The following is a 15,602-nucleotide window of genomic DNA, read 5'->3' as shown; positions in this document are numbered from 1 at the left end:
GAGCCCCACGTTGGGTGTAAAGATGACTTAAAAATAAAATCTTTAATTAAGAAAAAAAAAAGAGGGGCGCCTGGGTGGCTCAGTGGGTTAAAGCCTCTGCCTCGGCTCAGGTCGTGATCCTGGGTTCCTGGGATCGAGCCCCGCATCGGGCTCTCTGCTCAGCGGGGAGCCTGCTTCCTCCTCTCTCTCTCTGCTTGCTTCTCTTTGATCTCCATCTGTCAAATAAATAAATAAAATCTTTAAAAAAAAAGAAAAGAAATTGTCGCTGAACGTAGGAACAAAACCACATTGGCACCCTGACATTCCAAGGAAAGAACATAGATAAAGCAGCAATCAGGCATTCCCTTAATCCCGAAGTAAGTGTTTATGGGGCACCTACTGGGAGCCAGATGGGTGTCCAGTCAACACAAGGAAATGGCAGGGCGTCCTTGTCACGGAGCACGTCTCTGTTCCCACTTGCCAGTGGACCTTTGCCTTCAAAGTGAACCATAGTGTTGATACCATGAGATAGAATCGGTTGAGCAGAAGGCGAGCAACAGGAAGGCTCGCCTTAGCTCTTTCTAGTTTTCTCCATCCCTTCTTTCCTTCTCCTTCCTTCCTTTAAAACAGTGTATTTTTATTCTCTTCAAGAACCCACAAGGGCAGAGCTAATTCTTGTTCTTTTGTTTGTGTCTGTTTTTCTGAACTGGTAATACACCTCCGTTCTGTAAAGAGAGAACAAGGTAACACGGACACAGTCGTCGCCTCTTTCTGCCCTTTAGTCAATGGATCACCTCCCCAAACCTACCCCCTGTGACCAGTTTCATGTGTACCTTCCAGAAGTACCCTACGCATTTATCAACATATATGTTGACATATGGTTTTATATATAGTTCTGTCTTTTTTTGGCTACATAGAAATAGTAGTATTCTCTACACCATCTAAACCTTCTATTTTTACCTTGAAAATCATTCCTGGAGGTCTTTCAGTACCAGGGTAACTGGAGGGGCCTCATTTGGGGGGCCATACCATCCTGTATTTGGCTCGCCTACTATTGGTAGATATGTAGGTTGCAGACAGCCTGTTGCTGTTACAAACAATGCTGCAATGCATATCTTTGTTTACAGATCATCTTGCGCAGGTGTGAGTGTCTCTGTAGGATGACTTCTTAAAGGAGCTGCTGAGTCAAAGGGATGAGCAAATTTTAATTTTCATAGATATTACCAATTTGCCCTCCATAGAGGTTATGCGAATTTACATGCCAAGCAGAAATACATGCACGCAGCCCTTTTAAACACAGTGTATTAATTTTTTATGGCTGCCTAACAAATTACCTCAAACTCAGTGGGTTAACACAACACTCATTTATTAGTGCACAGTTCTGTAGATTAGAAGTCTGGCCCAGCATGGCTGGATTCTCCCTGCTCAGGGTATTACAAGGTTAAAGTCAAGGTGTTGGCCTGACTGACTTCTTGTCTGGAGACTCTAGGGACATACCTGCTTCTAAGCTTGTTTTCGGTGAATTTCAGTTCCTTACAGTTGGAGGATTGAATGGGGAGAAGTTGTCTGTACACCAGGGGGTGGGAATTTGGGGGATCATCTTAGAATTCTGCCTGCCACACACAGTGTTACGAACGTTTTTGATCTTCATCAATGTGAGTGATGAGAATGGAATTATTGGATATTTCTCTTACTATGCTGGTGAATATTTTTTTATGGTTTTGGGGTGTTTTTTTTTTGCTTTTTTTTTTAGAGGGAGAGAGCGCACTTGCACGAACACACATGCAAGTTGGGGGAAGGGCAGAGGAAGAGGAAGAGAGAGAATCTTTTTTTTTTTAAGATTTTATTTATTTATTTTTCAGAGAGAGAGCGAGCGAGCAAGCCGAAGCAAGGGGGTGTGGCAGGCAGAGGGAGAAGCAGGCTCCCTGCCCAGCAAGGAGCCAGATAGGGCACTCAGTCCCAGGACCCTGGGATCATGACCTGAGCTGAAGACAAATGCTTAACTGAGACACCCAGACATCTCCTAGAGAGAGAATCTTAAGTAGGCTCCATGCTCAGTATGGAGCCTGACCAGGGGACAGAGAGGGCTCGATCTCATGACCCTGAGATCATGACCTGAGCTGAAATCAAGATTTGATGTTTGACTGAGCCACCCAGGTGCCCCACAAATATTTTCATATATTTAAGATTCACTTCTATTTTTTTTTGGTGAATGCTATCTGCTTATATTCTTTGCCCCTTTTCCTACTGGGTTCTTGGTCTTTTTCTTTCTTTCTCTCTTTTTTAAGATTTTATTTATTCACTTGTCAGAGAGAGAGAGCACAAGCAGAGAGAGCAGCAGGTGGAGGGAGAAGCAGGCTCCCCGCTGAGCAAGGAGCCCAATGTGGGACTAGATCCCAGGACCCTGGGATCATGATCTGAGCTGAAGGCAGACACTTAACCAACTGAGCCACCCAGGCATCCCTTTATTGTTTTTTAGAAGAGCTCTTTATATGTTGAGGATATTTCCTACCTTTTTTTTTTTTTCACCAACTCCCTCCTACCTTAATGACTTTGTTTGTCCTATTTATTTTACCTGGAACCCCACCCTCCTTCAGCCTTCTGAAACATCATTCTTTACGGCCCAGAATTCAAACCCACATTACTAATGCCGAACTAACGCATGCTCTGCAACTCCTCTCGACTCTTTTCTTGTGCCATTCTATGCTTTATGTTTGTTGGTTAATCTTGGCTCCCCAGCTGGGATGTTGAGCCTTTTTTTTTTTTTTTTTAATTTTATTTATTTGACAGAGAGAGAGAGATCACAAGTAGGCGGAGAGGCAGGCAGAGAGAGAGGAAGAAGCAGGCTCCCCGCTGAGCAGAGAGCCCGATGCGGGGCTCGATCCCAGGACCCTGGGATCATGACCTGAGCTGAAGGCAGAGGCTTTAACCCACTGAGCCACCCAGGCGCCCCAGATGTTGAGCTTTTTCACTGCAGGGATCCAAGGAGTTTCAAGTGTGAGACTGAACATGTAGTATGCACAAAACTGGTATCTGTAAACTGATAAATGGATGCCTTGAACTGGAAGTTAAAAATTTCAGGCTTTCAGGCTTCCTCTCCCCATTTCCTATGTTCATTATAAATACATGTCAGCATATACCTCAAATAACCCTGTCTTTGTAACTTCCATCTTTTTATAATTTTTTAAAGTTTATTTAATTTTTTTATGTAATCTCTGTGCCCAGCATGGGGTTTGGACTCACAACCCTGAGGTCAAGAGTCGCATGCTCTTCTGACCAAGCCAGCCCGGTGCCCCCCCATTTTTATAATTATTAAATGATACTAGAGAATGTTAGTGGGTAATCTGTCATGTAGTCTCATTTTTTTCTGTTAGCTTGTTTCTCTTTGGAATGGCACAGTTAGTGAAATTCGTCTCCAAATCCATAATATTTTTTAATTTGATTTGATTTGAAATTAATTTAAGAGTTTATCAAAGAATGTGTTCATTTTCTTTCTTTCTTCCTTCCTTTTTTTTTTTTTTTTTTAAAGTAGGCTCCATGCCCAGTGTGGAGCCAGTATGGAGCCCAGCGTGGGGTTTGAACTCATGACTCTTGAGATCAAGACCTGAGCTGAGATCAAGAGTCACACGCTTAACCAACTGAGCCACGCAGGTGCCTGAATGTGTTCATTTTTTTCTTTCTTTCCTTTTTTTTTTTTAAGATTTTATTTATTTGAGAGGGAGAGAATGAGCTGGGAGAGGGGCAGAGGGAGAGGGAGAAGGACTCTCTGGGATCATGACCTGAGTCAAAGGCAGACGCTTAACCGAATGCGCCCCCCAGATGCCACCCAAATGTGTTCATTTTTTAAGAGATTAAGTGGAACTGAGAGTTTCATGATGAATCACCCTGCCCCGGCCTTCCCTACCTCCTTCACTTCTCTTCCAAAGGAGATATTTTCAGCCTTTTTTCTTTCTCATATTTTTCTCCATATTTCTAATTAATACACTTTAAAAAGTTTTTTAAATTTTTCTAAGCAATCTCAACACCCAACGTGGGGCTTGAACTTAAAACGCCTAGATCAAGAATCTCATGTTCTGCTGACCAAGCCAGCCAGGCACCCCTAATTAATACACTTAAACCACTCTGTTTGATTTTTTTAAGTTTAGATATCCTTGGTGACTTCCTGTCGTGGTGATGAAGACCGGACCTTTTCTCGTACCCTGATCCCATTTTCCCCACTTTTACTCCCCCACCAGGGCTGCTTTGTAATTTTTGCTTAAAACAGGTCACTATTTATATTATCATGACCACACAAATGCTTACTGCTGGGCTAGGTCGTGCTCCACAGCCCCACAATTCCTTTCTTAACCAGCAGTTTTATAAATGCGTGTCTATTGGTAAGGAACCCGGAAGCAACAGAAAATCCATCTTATCAATGGTGGCTTAAACCATAAGGCTCTTACTTTTCTTTTCTTCTGTTCTCTTTTCTTTCTTCTACACGCCCAACGTAGGACTTGAACTCACCTCCTCGGGATCAAGAGTTGCATGGTCTGCTGAGCCAGCCAGGGGCCCCTCTTTTCCTGCTTTCTCTAGGAGCATGAAATAGGCGGGCCAAGGGTTAGTTCACAGGTTTGGCAACATCATCAGAACCCAGTTCCTTCCCTCCTTCCACTCTGCCCATCTGTGTCCTGGTCTTCATATTTAATTTTGCTCTGAACAGTAACAAGATGGTTGACATGGCTCAGAGAGTGGCATATTCATACTACGTCATTCAGGAAGAAAGAGAGAATTCTCCTCCTGTGGCTCTTTCTTTATTTTGCCTGGGGTGGTGGTGGGCGTGGGGGCAGTCTTGGAGATGCACTTCCTTTTGTGTCTCACCCGCCAGAACTAGGTCATGTGAGCTACCAGCTGTCAGGGAAACTGGGAAAGTAAGTGTCTGGCATTTTCACCCTTTATAATGGAAAAGAAGTTTGGGAAAGGGTTGCCAACCAACAGCATGGGCCCGTGAGGGTGTTTTCTCTGCAAGTGACAGAAGCCTCGATTTAAAATGGCTTAAACAATACTGGGGTTTGTCATCTCATATAAGCTACAGAATTCCAGGTTGGGTAATTGACTGACTCAATGATACCAGCAAAGATCCAAGCCCTTCCTGCCTTTCTGCTGTGTTATCCTTAATTGTGGGCTTTGGTCCTCTGACTTTCTCCTCATGGTCATAAGAGGGCTGCAGTGGCCAGGATCGCAGAGCACCAGTGGGATTAAAGAGAGAACATTTGGGGGGCACCTGGCTGGCTCAGTTGGTAGAGCGTGCGACTCTTGGTCTTGGGATTGTAAGTTTGACCACCATGTTGGATTTAAAAATTACTTTAAAAAAGTAAAATAAAATGATTAAAAAGAAAGAGAGAAAAAGAGAATGTCCTGTCTCCCCCCCCCCCCTTTCTTTTTTATTCCAATATAGTTGACATACAGTGTTATATTCGTTTCAGGTGCACAATATAGTGAGTCAACAATTCCCTACATAATTCAGTGCTCATCATGCTAAGGGTCCTCTTCATCCCCTTCACCTGTTTCACTCATTCCCCCCTCCCCACCTCTGCTCTGACAACCACATTTGTTCTCCATATTTAAGAGTCTGTTTTTTTTGGTTTGTTTGTTCCTCTCTTTTTTTTCTTTATTCATGTGTTTTGTTTCTTAAATTCCACATATGAGTGAAATAGAGTCTTTCACTCTATAGAGTGAAATATCAGAGTCTTTTTCTGACGGACTTATCTCACTTAGCCTTATGCCTTCTAGATGTTGCAAATGACAAGATTTTATTTTCTTTCTTTTTTTTCAAAAGATTTTATTTTTTATTTATTTGAGAGAGAGAGAACCCAAGCTGGGGTGAGACAGAGGCAGAGGAGAAGCAAGGAGTCTGATGCGGGGCTCTATCCCAGGACCCTGGGATCACGACCTGAGCTGAAGGCAGATGCTCAACTGACTGAGGCACCTACGCGCCCCAAAATTTTATTCTTTTTATGATTGAGTCATATTCCATTGTGTATATATACAGCACATCTTCCTTATCCATTCATCTATTGATGGACACTTGGGTTGCTTTTGTATCTTGGCTATGGTAAATAATGCTGCAGTACACATAGGGGTGCGTGTGTCTTTTTGAACTAGTGTTTTGTATTCTTTGGATAAATACCAAGTAGTGGAATTACTGGATCATATGGTAATTCTATTTTTTGTTTTTTGAGGAAACTCCATACTGTTTTCCACAGTGGCCATACCAGTTTGCATTCCCACCAACAGTACACAACAGCTCCTTTTTCTCTACACCCTTGCTGACCCTTGTTTCTTGTGTTATTTTTTTTTTTTTTTTAATTTTAGCCATTCTGACAGGTGTGAGGCGATAGCTCACTGTGGTTTTGGTTTGCATTTTCCTGATGAGAGTGATGTTGAGCATCTTTTCATGTGTCAGTTGGCCATCTGTATGTCTTCTTTGGAAAAATGTCTATTTATGTCCTCTGCTCATTTTAAAATTGGATTATTTGCTTTTCTGGTGTCAGAGTCATGTAAGTTCTTTATATGTTTTGGATATTAACCCATTATCAGATATGTCATTTCCAAATATCTTTTCCCATTTAAGGAGTTGTCTTTTTGTTTTTTGGATGGTTTCCTTCACTATGTGAAAGGTTTTTATTTGTGTGGAGTCCTAATAGTTTAATTTTGCTTTTGTTTCTAGATATGTTTAGATATATCTAGAAAAATGATTCTATGGCTATTGTCAAAGAGATTACTGCCCATGTTTTCTAGTAAGAATTTTATGATTTTGAAATACCTGGGTGGCTCAGTCAGTTAATCATCTGCCTTTGTCTCAGGTCATGATCCTAGGGTCCTGGGATCAAGCCCCATGTTGGGCTCCTTGCTCAGCAGGGAGCCTGCTTCTCCCTCTGCCTGCCATTCCCCCTGCTCTTGCTCTCTCTTTCTCTCTAACAAATAAATAATAAGATCTTTAAAAAAAAAGAATTGTGTAATTTCAGGTCTCACATTTAGGTCTTTAATCCATTTTGAGTTTATTTTGTGTATGGTGTAAGAAAGTGGTTCAGTTTCATTCTTTTGCATGTAACTGTCCAGTTTTTCCAACACCATTTTGTTGAAGAGACAGTCTTTTCCCCATTGTGTTGTTCTTGCCTTTTTTGGTCATAGATTAATTGACCATGTAACTGTGGGTTTATTTTTGGGCTCTATTCTGTTTCATTGATCTGTGTCCATTTTTGTGCCAGTACCATACTGTGTGTGTGTGTGTGTTTAAAGATTTATTTATTTGAGAGAGAGAATGGGGTAGGGCATGAGTTGGGGAGGGGCAGGGGGAGCAAGAGAGTGAACCTCAAGCAGATTCCCCACTGAGCATGGAACCTGATGCGGGGCTCAATCTCACAACCCTGAGATCATGACTCAAGCTGAAACCAAAAGTTAGATGCTTAACTGACTGAGCCACACAGGTGCCCCTACTACCCCTACTGTGTTTTGATCACTACAGCTTTGTGTAGTATATCTTGAAGCCTGGGAACATGATACTTCTAGCTTTGTTCTTTTGCAAGATTGCTTTGGCCTTTTGGGGTCTTCTATGGTTCCATGCAAATTTTAGGATGATTTGTTCTAGTTCTGTGAAAATTGTATTGGTATTTTGGTAGGGATTGTATTAAATCTGCAGATTGCTTTGGGTGGTATGGACATTTTAACAATGTTGGTTCTTCAGTCTATGAGCATGGGGTATCTTTCTACTTGTTTATGTTCTCTTCAATTTCTTTCATCGGTGTTTTATAGTTTTCAGAGTACAGGTCTTTTACCTCCTTGATTAACTTTATTCCCAGATATTTTATGTGTTTATGTATTTATTTAAAAGATTTTGTTTATTTGAGAGAGAGAGAGCATGAGGGATGGGGAGGGGCAGAGAGAGAAGCAGACTCCCCGATGAGCAGGGAGCCTGATGCGGGGCTTGATTCCAGGACTCCAGGGCCATGACCTGAGCCGAAGGCAAATGCCTAATGGACTGAGCCACCCAGGTGTGCCGTGTGTTTATTTTTTTAGTGCAGTTGTGAATGGGTTTGTTTTCTTTATTTCCCTTTCTGCTACTTCATTATTAGTATATAGAAATGCAACAGACTTCTGTATATTAGTTTTATATCCATTCCTATCCTTTTCTTAAGAGTGAGACGTTTCTTAGAAACTTAACAGCAGAATTCTCAGTTTCATTGACCAGTATTGTGTCACCTGTTCATTAGTTAACAGTCATCATCAAAGGGAATAAATTACCATGATCGGACTAGTCAGGATTCTCTCTCTGGGGAAGACAGGTGTCCCAGCACTCTTGAAGTAGATGAAACTGACATATACTTAACTGAAATCAGAGTTCTGTTAGCAAAGAAGAAGGAGGGATGGCTGCTGGGGAGGCAGCAAATAATGTCTAACACACCTTCATTTTTCCCTGGAGTTTATAATTGCCTTAATTTTTTATTCACCTATTTTAAAAAATGTATTGAGACTCTACCTAATTCTAGGCACTATTCCAGGTATTGGGTATTTTTCTTAAACAAGAAAAACTTTGTTTTTGGCATTATGGACTTTACAACAAGATCATGCAAGTTGGGAACATTGGCTGATGGGTAGTTCCTTAAACTGCCATTGGCAATGGTCTCCTGCAATTTTCATTTGGGTCTACATGTACTTGTTTGAAGAATGCATCTTGCTCAACAATTATTTATATTCTTCTTTAAAATTTGAAACATTTTTTGGCCTGTCTCTGAGTAATTCATTTGAATTCTTTTTTTTTTTTTAAATTTAGGGTTTTTTTTTTAAGATTTTATTTATTTATTTGACAGAGAGAGAGAGAGAGAGAGATCACAGGTAGGCAGAGAGGCAGGCAGAGAGAGAGGGGCAAGCAGCTCCATGCTGAGCAGAGATCCTGATGTGGGGCTTGATCCTAGGACCCTGAGAACATGACCTGAGCCGAAGGCAGAGGCTTAACCCACTGAGCCACCCAGGTGCCCCTTCATCTGAATTCTTTTTTTTTTAAATTTTAAGATATTATTTATTTATTTGACAGAGAGAGAGATCACAAGTAGGCAGAGAGGCAGGCGGAGGGTGAGGGGTGGGGGAAGCAGGCCCCCTGCTGAGCAGAGAGCTGGATGCGGGGCTCAATCCCAGGGCCCTGAGATCATGACCTGAGCCGAAGGCAAGGGCTTAACCCACTGAGCCACCCAGGCGCCCCCCCTTCATCTGAATTCTTAAGAGAGGCTTTATAGTTTCAGTTATCAGTTACTTTTCAGATTCCTTAGACTGGATAATAAAAAAAAACAATCTTACTTCCTTAGACATGGAAGGATCAATATTTTTATTTTCTTATGATGAGCACCTTTGGGTATATTCAGTCATTCCTGATTTGAAGATAATGTTCCTTTTGACTATTGTTTTCATTGAGAGATAGTAGGAGGATGAGGCCACACTATGATATAGAAGGAGAAGGGATTTTTCAAAGATACCATGCTTTTTTCAGATTATCCCATTCAGGACTCTCCCTTCTTCCCCATTGAAATAAGAATAATCAGGGTGCCTCGCTGGCTTAATTGGGAGAGTATGCAACTCTTGATCTTGGGGTCCTGAGTTCCTGCCCCACATTGGTGTAGAGATTACTTAAAAAAAAGTAAAAAAAAAAAGAAAGAAATCAGAATAATCAATAGATGCTCTCAAGGTTTGTCTATATTAATCATTAGCACTTGTCTCCTGCAAAAGCTACAAATTTCAGGAGTTTTTCTCTCTTCTAAACTCTGCTACAACTTTGTAAGTTTTGCTTCTCCTAAGTCAGTATTTAGGTTTTGAGTAAACATGCCAATAGTCTTGGTAGCATGTTTTTTTATGGCTCATAGCAATGAAAACATTTACTTAATCAGTCAGCTCCCACGGTAGGATGTAAAGTTCAAGAGCTTTCACATTAACTGCAGTGTATCATGAGATATTTTAGTAAGGGGAGGACAACAGTTTTGTTGGAATTCTGAGAAATCTATGAGATGAAGTTTCACCCAGTGCCATTGGCTCATTCTTAGGAGGTTGTGAGCATACCTTTTCCACAATTTTTCCACTTTTTGTTGGTGCTGATGACAAATGTAGGTTTTAACTTTGTGAAAATTGCTGTGTACTATGATCTGAAATCATGGTCGTATTTTGGAAGGGGGTGATCCATTTAAAAGAGGACTGTTTTATCTCACTCTAAAGAGACTCTTTGCATTTTACTGGAAACATTTTATGAAAATGTTCTCGATAAACATAACAGAACATGTAGAACAGGTGGGGAACTGATGATTCTTTGGTGGTGTTCGTAAAGTCCGATTTCCCACTGTAAGAACATTTATGCTGCTTATTAAAAAAAAAGGATTTTATTAATCTATTTGAGAGAGAGTGAGAGAGAGAGCATGAGAGGGGAGAAGGTCAGAGAGAGAAGCAGACTCCCCATGGAACTGGGGGCCTGATGTGGGACTTGATCCCTGGATTCCAAGATCATGACCTGAGCCGAAGGCAGTTGCCCAACCAGCTGAGCCACCCAGGTGCTCTTATGCCACTTTTCTACTGAGTGTATATGACAGGAGGTCAACTTTGTAAAATTACATGTTCTTCTCACGTCTTTTGCACTCGTTTTGACACCAAAATTAAAAATTGCATTTAAATGTTCCCTCTCACTCTTCAAACAGCCTGGAACTGTTGACAGAGTTAGCCCATCTGATTCAGGCACACCCCAGCATGGAAAACCATGGAACATTCCGTGGGTGCCCTGGCCTCTGGTGGTTGAGTTGCTCAACCCTTCCCAGCTTTGCACTGGGCTTTGTCCGTCTGCATTCCAGCTCCTGGTGCTGGGTTTTCTCTCTTGGGTCCAGTCCTGCTTTTACCCTTCAGTCTCCTCAAATGATCTTGGCTACCTCAGGCCTGGCGCTCATGGGGCTCACTGTGCTTGGCTTTGCCCCCAGCTCTCTCTGTTCTACCTGTGTCCTCTAGGTATCCTGCTCTGGCCTGGCCCTAGGATCAGAGCCCCCCAGTACTGGACTGCCTGGCCACTTCTCACCAGGGCAGAAACATGCCGTGTGTTATAGGAACAAGGATGCATTGGCTTGTTGGGTCCCAAGGCCTGCCCTTGGGGGTGTGCACCATTACCCCCACTCCACACACATGCCCTGGCTGAAAGCAGGCTTGGACAGTCACTCCTGACTGCTGAGCATCCGTGGGGAGCCACCTGCTGGGCTTCCTGATGGACCCACCTGATCCCAGCTATCACAGCCTGATCAAACACTCCTCAGAACCTGCACTCGCCAGACCTCCATTTGCCCTGTTTATCAAAGAGCCTTTCCACCTCCACAGGCCTCCCTCTCTCTGATTTCCAATCTGGGCTGCAGTTTTTAACCTCTGAATACTTTCCATACGTAAGGCACTGCACTAAAGGCTTCACACAGATTATTGCCTTCAGCCTAGTTATAACCCTATGAAGTAGGCACTGTGTTCAGCCCATTTCACAGATGAGGGAATGGAAGCTTCCAGAGTTTCTGTCCCTGGGCCACAGTCACCCAGCCTTCCAATTTATCCCCCGCAGACAGACTAAATGATTCACATGGCCCCATGCTAACTCACCATCCAGGTAAACGGGTAACCTGTAAATATGCCTCCCTCTATAGACCCAGAACATTCCATTCCTTGGTCATTAGAGTTTTCATCCCTGTTGCCTGTGAGCCTCACCATAATGTTAGCTGCCTGTTCATATCTAGCAGGACTTCTCCTTGCCCCAGCAAGACAGATCCCCTGTTAGATTTAGTGGGGTACTGTATACTGTGGGAAAGAGGCATATATGGCATGGGGCTGACAGGCATTGGCTCCAAGGGAGACAATCTGAGAAAACAGTTTAAGACTCTCCTTCCTCCCCCGTGGCTTCAGCTCCCCCTGTTGAAAAGTTGAAGTGCACTGTCTTGCCCCATGCCAGCTGACAGGTTTGCTCAGCCCCGTGGGATTCTGCTGTTGGTGACCCTGTCCAAGCACCCAGCAGTATCTTCTATCGCTCTCTGCCTTTGCTGGCTCACTGAGAGCCTGGCCCATTCCTTCCTGTGTTAGTTTCCTATCAGTGCTCTAACAGATTTCCACAATCTCAGTGACTTAAAACACCACCCATTTATCATCTTACAGTTTGGAAAATTCAAGTCTGGATATCGAGGTGTTGGCTGTGTTCCTTCAGGAGACTAGAGGGGAGAATGCATTTCCTTGCTTTTTCCAGCCACAGGCTACCCACATTCTTTGGCTTGTGGCCCCCCCCCCTCCATCTTAATGGCCTTCAGTGGAGCACCTTCCAGTCCCTCTCCTTCTGTCTGCGACCTCTGCTTCCATCCCCACATCACCTTCTCTGGTTTTGACCCTCTTGCCTCCCTCTTAGAAGGACCCCTGGGCTCACATTGGGCCCAGCTGAGTAATCCAGGCTGATCTCCCCATCGTGAGATCCTTGATCGCATCCACAAAGTTCCTTTAGCTGTGTAAGGTCATGTGTTCATGAGTTCTAGAGATTTCCATACACCCCACAACAACAGCCCAGCCACTAGAGATGGGAAACTAGAGGACACAGGGGACGAGGGTACTGGGTTGTGGCAGAGACCCTTGCCAGCTCTAGTTTGCATGTCCTGTGGGAAGAGGAGGTGGACCAGAAGCACCTGAGGCAACTGCTTTCCTTCTCAGGAAAAGACAAATTTCTTTCCTCAGACAAATTTGGAGCAGCCTTGATTCTGCCTTGCCTTGCCCAGCTGCCTAGGTGGGAGAGGGCAGAAGGGTGGGGGCTGCCCATAAACCAGGTCATCTTACCATCTCCCACAAGATGAATGGCCAGCAAGGAAAGCTACCACTTCCACACATAAGCCTGCTCCTGTCCTGTCCATCTCCTGCCCGCCTGTCCTTGACCCTGTTTCTGTCTCTGCTTCTAACCTGGAGACTTACCCACTGACCTTACTTTCCCACCCTTGGCCCCAATGGTTGTTGAACCAGGCCTACCCTCCAGCTCTTCTTACTTCAGTAGAAATCTGTGTACCATCTTTGGTCCCTTGGATATTAACACTGTACCTCAAGGAGATGGACGTTGCTCAGGGAGAAGAGTCTAGAAATATTTGCCACTATTCTCTTGTTCTGTCTGGCTCCTTGTCCTCAGTCAGGCATTCTGACCAGAATGGGCTGCACACACAGTCTTCCCTCAGCAGAACATGGGCCACTGTGAGCTCAACTTTGTGAATAATTGTGAGGTGCTGGTCCCCCCCCCCCCGACCCTGCTATCTCAAAAAATGCTTTATGATTTCATTCATTTAGATATAATTCATCAGGATCCTAGAATTTCAGGGGAAATGATGATTTGTAATGACAAGCAGATAGACTATTTAAAATCAGGGCTCACCCAAAATAGCTAGAACATATGATCGACATCTGGAAAACATCTGCATGAATGGTGTGACGACAACAGACACCAAGGAAGTGGAAATTTTAAGAACTACACTGAGGACTTCTGGGTCCTAAGAACACCAAAACGAAGTCCTTATGGATTATATAGCAAACTAACATCCCAGGGGAGATTTTTTATTTATTTAATTTAAAAATAATTTTTATTTATTTATTTAAGGAGAGAGAGAGAGTGCATGAGCAGGGGGGATAGGAGAGAGGCAGAGTGAGAGGGTGAGAGAGAGAATCTCAAGCAGGCTCCACATCAAGCACAGAGACTGACACGGGGCTCGATCTCACAACCCTGAGATCATGACCTGAGTTGAAATCAAGAGTTGGACGCTTAACCAATAGAGCCACCCAGGTGCCCCTCCAGGGGAGATTTTCTTTTTCTTTCTTTCTTTTTTTTTTTTTAAACAAAACCCTTTTTACTGTAAAATAAGACACAGACACAACAAAACAAATACATGACTCGATGACTTATTTTAAGCCAAACATCCTCGTCACCACCAACCAGGTCAAGAAATAGAGCTTTGCCAGGCACCCGAGAAACCCCTTCATGTTTCCCATCCAAACCATACCCAACCCCCCCACCAGCATGTAACCGTGATCCTGACTTCTCTGCTGATCACAGAAAACAATAGTTTTATCACTCAGCTGTACATTCCTATACTATAGTTTAGCTTGCCTTTAAAGAAATTTTTTTTGGTTTGCCTTTTGCAAACTTCTCTTCAGATGTCTTCTAAGTCACTTTTAACCTATTCCCCACCCCCCTTCCATTTCTTTCTTTTCCTTACAACCTAACTTTTGGAGGGCCTGAGCCATTTTGTCCCGGACGGTTTCCCATAATCTGAGATTTGCCCATGTCTGCTTGCAGCTCTGTCTGCCATTTTCCTCTGCCCACCATCTGAGGAGATTTGAGCTGTGAAAAGGAGGAGGAATGGCAAACGAGGACCACCTCACCCGTTCATCTGTGGTCTTTTCCCAGAAATCTTGCGAATGAGGCTGGTGCCTATTTAGCTCTCCATGCCTGTGGGGCACCTGCTTCCTCAGCCTTGTCCTTTGGGTTCCCACAAGCCCAGCTTCCCTCATGGAACTGCCCCCCAGTCCTTCCCAACCCCATCCCAGGGTCAGGGGATCTGGCGGATGGTCACAATTTCCTGGCTTCAGTGAGGTTAGAAAAGCAGCCAGGGCTCTCCACGAAAGATCCTGTAGAGCCTGCCTGGGCTGGAGCCTGTTTTCCCCACACACAAGCTTTGTAGCAGGTCAGGCTGCCTCTGCCCGTGGTAATGCCTCTGGCCCATTGCTTCCAAAGGGAGCCCGTGTCCACTGAAACATCGGATCATCCAGAAGCATTCCTGGCCACATTCTTTTACTGCACTCTCCTGGACGGGCCTGCACTGGAGGCTGGGCTACTCCAGGCAGCAAAGGGAGCTCCTTATCCAACATTGCCCTTGGATCTGGGCCAGAGGGCCCTGGCCTGGGCTCCATGCTTTGGAGGTGGCCCTATTGCTGTAAGAACACACAGCAAACACGTGGTAGAGATTGCATGGGCATCTCCGCCTTGGGAACCAGTGGTCTGGTCAGGGCTGGCCTAGTGCTGAGCCGTGAACTGTGCCCTTCTTAGAACAGCCACTTGCATGACTAATGACTGTGGAGGTCCTAGGGAAAGAAATACTTCTGCACAGCGCTTGCACTGTGTCCTCAAAACAAAACGCGACTATTTATGGATGCCATGAAGGTTTGTGGGTTGTGCCTTCTGTGATCTTAGAGATGGCCACTGCTTTGGAGTAAGGGGGGGAATTTGAGCAGCAGAGGCTTAGCAGGAAAAAAGACAAATTAACGCATCAAACCCTTCCTTCCGATAGTGTGAACGCAAGAGATCCACGGGTAACCACGTTATCATTTCCCACTAATGCTGCATGTCCCTATTCTTGTTTCTCTTTGTGTTCCAAATGGTGGTCCCACAGAGGTGCCACGTGGTGGCTAAGGAAAACCACGAAACATTAAATGATTAATATTACTCTTAAGTCTATACATATCTATATCTGATAAGCATACATTATTTTTAATTTTTTACTTTTAAAGATTTTATTTATTTATGTGAGACAGAGAGAAAGAGAGTGAGGGCGTACACAAGCAGGGGGGAGGGGTAG

Source organism: Lutra lutra, chromosome X (assembly GCF_902655055.1).
Source record: "Lutra lutra chromosome X, mLutLut1.2, whole genome shotgun sequence".
Taxonomy (NCBI): Eukaryota; Metazoa; Chordata; class Mammalia; order Carnivora; family Mustelidae; genus Lutra; species Lutra lutra.
This window is presented reverse-complemented; position numbering follows the sequence as displayed.